At 34.4% G+C, this 9,324-nt stretch overlaps 1 pseudogene; it reads right to left on the reverse strand.

Annotated features, from left to right (window-relative positions):
- Nucleotides 1-8,098: 8,098 nt before the first annotated feature.
- LOC141415806 (U2 spliceosomal RNA) lies at nucleotides 8,099-8,242 on the reverse strand (annotated as a pseudogene).
- Between the last annotated feature and the right edge of the window lie 1,082 nt (nucleotides 8,243-9,324).

A 9,324-nucleotide genomic window follows, 5' to 3' on the forward strand; every position in this document is an offset into this window, starting at 1 on the left:
GTTATCTCTTAGTTGCTGTGCTGCTGGGATTCCATTGAGAAAGTTCTTACCTATACCTGCTAATTCCAGAGTATTTCCTACGCTTTCCTGTATTAGTTTTAGATTTTGGGGTCTGATATTAAGATCTTTGATCCATTTTGAGTTAATATTGGTATAGGGTGATATACATGGATCTAGTTTCAGTTTTTTGCACACTGCTAACCAGTTTTCCCAGCAGTTTTTGTTGAAGAGGCTGCTATTTCTCCATCGTATATTTTTAGCGTCTTTGTCAAAGACAAGTTGGTTATAGTTGTGTGGCTTCATATCTGGGTCCTCTATTCTGTTCCACTGGTCTTCATGTCTGTTTTTGTGCCAGTACCATGCTGTTTTTATTGTTATTGCTTTGTAATATAGTTTGAAGTCGAATATCATGATACCTCCAGCATTGACCTTTTGACTATTGCCTTGGCTATTCGTGCAATGTTGTGTTTCCATATAAATTTAACGGTAGATTTTTCAATGTCTTTAATGAATATCATTGGAATTTTGATGGGAATTGCATTAAACATGTAGATTAGTTTTGGGAGTATAGATATTTTTACTATGTTGATTCTACCAATCCAAGAGCATGGGAGATCTCTCCACTTTCTATAGTCCTCCTCAATCTCTTTCTTCAGAAGTTTATAGTTTTCCTTATAGAGGTCATTCACATCCTTTGTTAGGTTTGCACCTAGGAATTTGATTTTTTTTTTGAGGCTATTGTAAATGGAATTGTTTTCATATATTCTTTCTCAGTTTGTTCATTATAAGTGTATAGAAATGCTAATGACTTTTCTATGTTGATTTTATATCCTGCTACCTTGCTATAGCTATTGATGATGTCTAGGAGCTTTTGAGTAGAGTTTTTTGGGTCTTTAAGGTATAGGATCATGTCATCTGCAAATAGGGATATTTTGACAGTTTCTTTACCTATTTGTATTCCTTTTATTCCTTCTTCTTGCCTAATTGCTCTGGCTAGGAATTCCAATACTATGTTGAATAGGAGTGGAGATAGTGGGCATACTTGTCTCATTCCTGATTTTAGAGAGAATGATTTCAGTTTTTCTCTGTTAAGTATAATGCTGGCTGTAGGTTTGTTATATATAGCTTTTATAATGTTGAGGTACTTTCCTTCTATTCCTAGTTTTCTTAGAGCTTTTATCCTGAAATGGTGTCATATCTTAACAAAAGCTTTTTCTGCATCTATTGAGATGATCAAATGGTTTTTGTCTTTGCTTCTGTTAATGTGGTTCATTATGTTTATTGATTTTCTTATGTTGAACCACCCCTGCATTCCTGGGATGAAGCCTACTTGGTCATGGTGAATAATCTTTTTGATGTGTTGTTGAATTTGGTTTGCCATTATTTTATTGAGGTTTTTGCATCAGTGGTTTTTAAGGAGATTAGCCTATAGTTCTTGTTTTTGGAGGTGTCTTTGCCTGGTTTGGGGATAAGTGTAATACTGGCTTCATAAAATGGGTTAGGCAGTTTTCCTTTCCTTTCCATTTCATGGAACAGTTTAAAGAGGGTTGGTATCAGTTCTTCTTTAAAGGTCTGATAGAATTCAGCAGAGAATCCATCAGGTCCTGGATTTTTCCTTTTGGGGAGATTCTTGATTGCTGCTTCAATTTCATTTTGTGTTATAGATCTATTCACGTGATTAATATCCTCTTGATTCAGTTTTGGATGATCATATGTATCTAGAAATCTGTCCATTTCTTTAAGATTTTCAAATTTATTTGAGTATGGGTTCTCAAAGATGATTTCCTGGACTTCCATGGTATTTGTTGTTATCTCCCCTTTTGCATTCCTGATTCTATTAATTTGGGTATTTTCTCTTCTCATTTTAGTCAAGTTTGCCAGGGGTCTGTCGATCTTGTTTGTTTTTCCAAAGAACCAACTTTTTGTTTCATTGATTCTTTGTATGAATTTTTTGGTTTCTATTTCATTTAGTTCAGCTCTGTCAGCAAGTCTTTTATATCCAGTGGTAAACAAGGAGGTGAAGCAAGAGTTCCCAGGGAGGGGAGTGACATTGCAACAAGAGAAACCTGCAGTTCCTACCTCTCTGAACATAAATAGCATAGGAAAAGCAGCTCTGCTGAATTTTCCTAGGCTTCTCGCAATCTCTTCCCCACACCCCATTACTTCACATAGCAAATATGTGTCAAATGAAATTTAAAAAATCATATGATCATGCAAAAAACCTTTGGTCTAAGGAGCTGGAAGAATGGAGTCGACATTATGGAGATAGTGGAGGTTGCAGGACGTGATTGTTTTAATTCTGGTTATATTGAACTTGAGATGTGTATTAGTCATAGTAACAGACAAAGCAAGTAAGCATTTGAGTATTTAGGTTTGGATTTCAGAAGAGAGATATTATTAAGAAATAAAAGTTTGGATAGTTGATATCCAAATACATGAAACATGATACCAACAAAGAGTAAATGAAGGTAAATTAAAGAATAGTCCTTTAATATAACAATTGGATATAAAATGAGTAAGATTAAATAAATAGATAAATGAAAAAATATTTCAAGGTAACAAACAGAGACAGAAAAAAATATTTCCCATAGGTCAAGTTAGAGGAGTACAAAAAATTGACCATCTGTTTTAGCATTATGGAGGTCACTGATAATCTTGACTCGAACATTTTTTGGGGGGAAGAAACTTTAACTGGTGTAAAAGTGGAGTAAATTACACCACTTTATTTTATGCTTTTTATTATTCATTTATTCACATGTGCATACATTGTTTGGGTCATTTATCCTTCCCCTACCTGCAACCCCTTTCCTCCTCCTCCCTCCCTTCCAGGCAGTTCCATTGAAGAGTAGAAATAAGCAATAATAAGAAAGACATAGTATTTTTGCTAGTTGAGATAAGGACAGCTATACGGAGAGATTCCTAGCATTGCTTTCATGTACAAATGTGTTACAACCCAGGTTGATTTATCTCTAACTGATCTTTACACTGGTTCCCGATCCCTTTCTCATATTGACCTCTGTCACTTTAAGGTTTCTGTATTAATTCCTCTGGAGGGGGGACATCAAATGCTTTCATGTTTTGGGTTTTCTATCTAACCCCATACCTCCCGTATATGTTCTCTGTTTGTCATGTAACCCAAGTCCTACAACATTGCTGTATTTTCCCTAGCTCTAAAGACCACATATGAAGGAGAACATATGATTTGGGGTCTTCTGAGTCTGGCTAACCTCACTCAGAATGATGTTCTCCAGTTCAATTCATTTCCTTGCAAATGATATGATTCCAATTTTCATCATGGCTGAGTAAAATTCCATTGTGTATAAATACCACATTTTCTTAATCCATTCGTAAGTAATGGGGCATCATGGCTGTTACCAAAACTTGGCTATTGTGAATAGCACTGCAATAAACGTGGGTGTGCAGGTACTTTTGGAGTAACCTGTGTCACATTCCTTTGGGTATATCCCCAGGAGTGGGATTGCTGGATCATATGGCAAATCTAGTTTTAGATTTTTAAGAAGTCTCCAAATTTTTTTCCAGAGTGGTTGCACCAGCTTGCATTCCCACTAGCCGTGTACAAGGGTTCCTTTTCCCCCAAATCCTTGCCAACACATGCTGTTGGTGGTATTTTTGTTGATGGCTATTCTAACAGGGATGAGGTGGAATCTTAGTGCACTTTTTAATTTTAAATGGTATAAGTAATTAAAACAGATTGGTCACAAAGTCTAGACAACTCTATAAAGTTTTTTTTCCAAATGACATTAAGAATGTGGAATGATAGCTTTTTGGAAATTAGAGTTTAATTTTTTTTAACATGAGAGAAGTAAGAACAATCTTTGAATACCAATGAATATGACCTGTAGGCAGACTGAGCAGTGGTAATTTATAAAAAAGAAAATTGCTTGCACATGCTCCTTGAGTACTGAATGAATATAGTGTTCAAGGAGAGGAGTGGCTTTAGATTATAGCATAAAATTGTCATCTTTAGAAATGAATAAAGTATGTGGGTGTAGTTAGGTAATTATGGAGTGTTTTTTTGTAGGATGTAGCAATTTATCTAAAATAATTGAAAAATCTAAGAAAACATATTTCTGACTTCATCATCCCTTTTATTTTTGTTCACATTCTTTGAGATTTAGGTCAAGCAACACTTCTTACTCTGCTCCTGTGGGGCTGGGCAAACAACTCATGAGTCTGTAAGCAAAAACTGTCTTGTCAAGTGTTTGTATTCACAACTTTTTGTTTGTTTGTTTGATTTTAGTTGTACTGGGAATTGAACTCAGGGTGTGAACTTGCTAGGCAAGTGCTCTACCACGTGAGCCATGACTCAAGTCCTTTTGCTTTTAGTTTGATTTTCAGGTAAGGCTTTAAACTTTTGTATGTACTGGCCATAGATAATGATCCTCCTACCAGTGCCTCCTGAGTAGCTCTATTACAGGCACATAACACCATCTCCAGCCCTCATAACTCTTAATAGTAATAAGAATATAACTACATCAATTTCCAGAATATAGGTTTTTTAAGTGAAAAATAGTAAAAAAAAAAAAAGGACTTATATTACATTTTAATGAATTTTCTTGAAAGTGCACAGTTATTTTTTATATATTTGGATTAATTCAGATTTGTGTTTAGTTATAATACAAGGAAACTTACAGAATCCAAGAACTAAATGTTATTAGGCAAAGTCAACCACTCACTTTCTCACAAACAACTTTATTTAGACATGCAAAGAAAAAAACCAGTTAAATAAGCATTCAGATGCAGTTGATTAGTTGTACTCTATTATGAATAATGCCTTGAATAACTTCTTATTGCATGCACAGTTTGCAAAATTATCATTATGAAAGTGTTGGAAGTCCACAGGTTATCAAAATCTATCTTAAAAGTAAAGTATTTCCTCAGCTGTCAAACCATGATAGTTGTACTCTGTGTAAAAACATAGGACAAAGACTGCCATAATGAATTTCTAGCACTGTGCCACTACTTAATATTAAAACTGTGCTCTTCCCAACTTGATGTAAAGGGATGTTGCCTTGCTGACAAAGCTGTTCCTTTTTCATGACAGAAAAGTTTGGGAGGAAGGCATAGTCTGAAATAAAAGAGACAAATGAACGTATTGCATTGGATAATAACTTTCCTGGAAAGAGAGCTGAAATTGGAAGTTCTGTCATTAATTAGGTAACACTGGGAAATCATTTAATCTCTCTGGTCTTAATTATCTTTGTATAGAATGAGGAGTTTGAAATTGATAAGCCTCGATGTCTCTTTGAAGATCTTATTTTTAAGAGTTTATTCACCAATTTCTAAAATTAAACACAAAATCTGACAGAAACAGACATTTAATATTGGGATGAAGTGATAAGATGTATAGCATCCTAATTTAAAACTGAGACCCTTATGACTGAATGAATGCTGAAACAAAGTAATGTCATGTATTTTGGGTTTCTCCAAAAAAGATGCAGAATGATTCTACATGAGGTCTTTTTGTGATGATACCATATGTCTTCAGAAGAAAGAATACAAGTAGCAAAGATTACTCTTATACATGAAAACAGAAGCTCTGTCATGAAACTACCCATCAATATGATTCACTATCCTTCCTCAAATCCTGCTTTGTTAGTGCAATATCAAGTATTCAAGTACTTTAAAGAGTATGATGGGCCCAAAACATGGGACCTTCTAACCCTGCCTTTCAACTAGTTCTCCTCATCTCACACTATGAGCTAATTGAAGAGAGGAGTTGTGACACATCAGTGACTTTTAATGAACCATCCTGGCATTTCCTTGTGCAGTGTTCTTCAACATTAACTGTGGACTAGTCCAGGTGGGACATTAGCAAGAGTGATGTAAACAGATAAATGTTGATTTCTTGCACAGAAAGGAGAGTCTAGAATTACAGTGAACAACAGAAAATGAAATTCCAACATGAAGCATAACTAGGGTTTACAGCCTATGCTTCCAATGAAAGGCTTCATAAGTAAGCCAGGTATTATTGCTCTGAATCATTGAAGTATCTCTTTCCCTCCCTCCCTCCTTCCCTTCCTGCCTTCCTTGCTTCTCCCTTCTGTCTCTCTTTCTCTGTAATTTTGTATGAGGATTTATGGATGCTATACTATGTAGGTCTATCTTCTAATTCCACATACACATATGTGATGTGTGTGTGAATGTGTGTGTGCAGAAGGTGACAGAATTACTTTTTCTTTCATAGGTTAGAAAAGAATGCAGATACAACTATGTCTAATAGTGAAGACTACATGTCATGTGCAGATCTCAAAATCGGAACTAAAAGGTATGAGTTATGCTATCTTGTTGGGGAAGGAATTAGTATGATTTCTTTAATCATATTAAAGAAACATAATAATAGGAAAAGGGGTATTTAATGGTCATAAAGACATAAAGTCTCAGAGATTAATTTGAATTTTAGCTTCACCAAAATGTATTTTAGCTTTTGTCTGGAACATAGAAAAATTACATCTTCCAGCCTTCCATATGTCAACTATAGCCGTGTGACTGAACATAAGCTCATGTGAAGTCAGCAGAAATGATGTTTGCCACTTCTAGGAGACTGTCCCATTAAAACATCTCATGTCTGCACGTTCATCTTTTGTGCTTTGGGTACGTAATCAAAATTGCCTGGAAATGCCAAGTTGGGAAAATTAAGTGTGTTTGTTAGAAACCTTCCTGTCATATTGCCATAGAAAACTTTATCAGGTCAGATGATCTTTCTTTCTGTCAGTCTCAGCACATTTCAGCAGTTTTAGGGCCAGTTCAGGCATCTAGCCTGCCTACTCAAGCTGGAGGCTGTACGTTTTACCTCAGAAATGCATTTGACTATAAAGGTGATTTCCAGAGAGCAAGCTCCAAGGCTATTGGTGAGAATTTAGCCAGAACAAGGACATAGCTTAACGTGTAACTTTTGAATATTCAGCTTGCAAAATGACATAAATACATATGTATATATGTAAATGTACATATTTTCCCTAGGAATTGCAAATATTTTGAGTGGGACTGTTGAGCTCCATCAGCCTTCCCATTGTGATAACTTTTTTAAAAAAGAATTTTGTTAGTATATATTAGTTATACAGGGGGGTTTCATTGTCACATTTCCATATATGTTTACAATGTAATTTGTTTAGATTCATCCCCTCCATCTTGCTCCCTTCACCCTCTCACCTCTATTTTTAAAAAATCACCAAGTTTCATTGTTTTATTTTCATACAAGTATATGAAGTATATCAACTTCATTCCCCTCTTGCACCCTCTCCATTTACCCTCTCCCTCCCATTAGTCCTACCCTCCCAGCAGGATCTGTTTTGCATTCCAGTTTTTCATTTGTCAAAAGTGTATTTCATGTTCCAAGTGGTTTCACTCTGATATTTCACCCACAAATGTCTTTACTAAGCCCTCTGTTACTCTTACTTGCCCTTCCCCCTATCTCCAATTAATCAGTGTGTTTGTTTATGCCATCGTTATAAACAAAGGAAATCTATTTTGATATTATTCTCTGCTTCATTTTGAACTTAGAATTATTAGACTTTACTAAATGTGTAAACTAATCATTTCATTAGTTTGAGAGAGAAAATGTAGTTACTTTCTCTTTCCCATTGTGTTAAAAAGGATGACATAATTAAGTTGTATATGAGTATCCCTTTTTTATTTATTTTATTCATTTATTCACATGTGCATACATTGTTTGGGTCATTTCTCCCCCCTGCCCCCATGAGTATCCCTTTAAAAGACATACAATAACCTGAACATCCTTAGAAAATTACAATAAAAACTTTATGTTCCTATGTAGATATTACAAATAATTTGTCCTTGTGTTGATTTTAACCATCAAAAGGGTAAAAATGGCAGATTGCAATTTTATCAATTCATGTTTCATTCTGATATAACTTCTTTTCAAAATTATCATTTAATGAGACAAACAAAAATACTTGTTTATTGTGTGCCAGGTCATTTGCAAGTTATGTGTTTGAAACACTAAAATTTTTTTTTTCTCAAAGTAAACAATAAACTGAGCCAGACTGAGAACTGCAAAGCATGTTGGAATTATGCAGCAAAGTATGAGAATTAGCTATGATGAATATATAAAAGGATCCAGTAAAATGTGTCCTTCCAAAAAAGAAGGATAATTTCAATGGCGTACAGAAAATTATGTGATCCTAATGGATTTGCAAAAATTAAATATGTGTTAGAAGAGATACTACACTTGATCTTAGCCAAAAGGCCGAGAAGCAATAGAAGAGATAAAGAGTTGACTTGAGGAGACTAGCAAAGTTGAAATAGGTGAGAAAAGAATTCTGAAGAAATAGAAATTATTGAAATACAAAGCGAAAAGTGGAAAGTGAAATGAAAATGAAACAAAACACCAGAACAAAAATGTAAGAGTTGTGGGACAATAAGAAATTATCTAATGCATGTTCAGTTGGAATGCTAGAAGAATAAACCTGTGAGAATGGCAAAGTGCATATTTAAGATTTAGTGTATAGAAATTTTCCACAAATAATGCAAGATTACCCAACCACAGATCCAAAAATACAAACAGAATAAATGGTCACCCCTCAGAATGTGCTGGGCAGAAAGTTTCTGGCAGAGTGACTCCCTAGTAAGCGCAAGACCCTAAGTTCAAACCCAGTACCAACAACAACAACAAAAGGATATAAGAATGTGCTGGACACTAGTTCCAAGATACTTTGAAAATACTAAAATCTATGGATATTCAACCTTTTTTTATAAAAAGGGATAATATTTGCATATAACCTATGTGTATCTTCATGTCTTTTAATCCTTTCTTGATTAATTATAATGCATAGCACAATGTAAATGCTTTGTAAATGTTGTAGTATATTGTTTATGAAATGCTGATAGGAAAACATTATCTTTCCACATTAAATATAGAAGGAAATTTTAAAAAATATTATCAAGCCATGCTGGTATGAATTGTTCCATAACTCGAATATTTTGTTCTGATGTTATGGTATTGTGTTCTACTTTCCTCTTTGTATTAATTTCTATTTTTCCTAAGGGTTCTTTTCTAAACTATTTCACTTCTACTGGTCATTAACACCATTACTGCTTCCCCACACAGAACCACATAATCACAATCATAAACATGCCAATCAAAACCGAGGGTAAAATAAATTTTTAAGACAGCTAGGAAAAAAAAAAAAGCTAAAGCACATAAGAGAAGTAAAAATATTTAATACAGATGATTTCTAATCACAAACTATTTAAACAGAAAGAAGTGACATAGCCCTTTAAAGAACAAAAGGAACATACTGTCAACCCAGAATGCTATATCCAAGAAAAAATTTTCCAAAA

The sequence above is a fragment of the Castor canadensis genome, chromosome 1 (assembly GCF_047511655.1).
Source record: "Castor canadensis chromosome 1, mCasCan1.hap1v2, whole genome shotgun sequence".
Taxonomy (NCBI): Eukaryota; Metazoa; Chordata; class Mammalia; order Rodentia; family Castoridae; genus Castor; species Castor canadensis.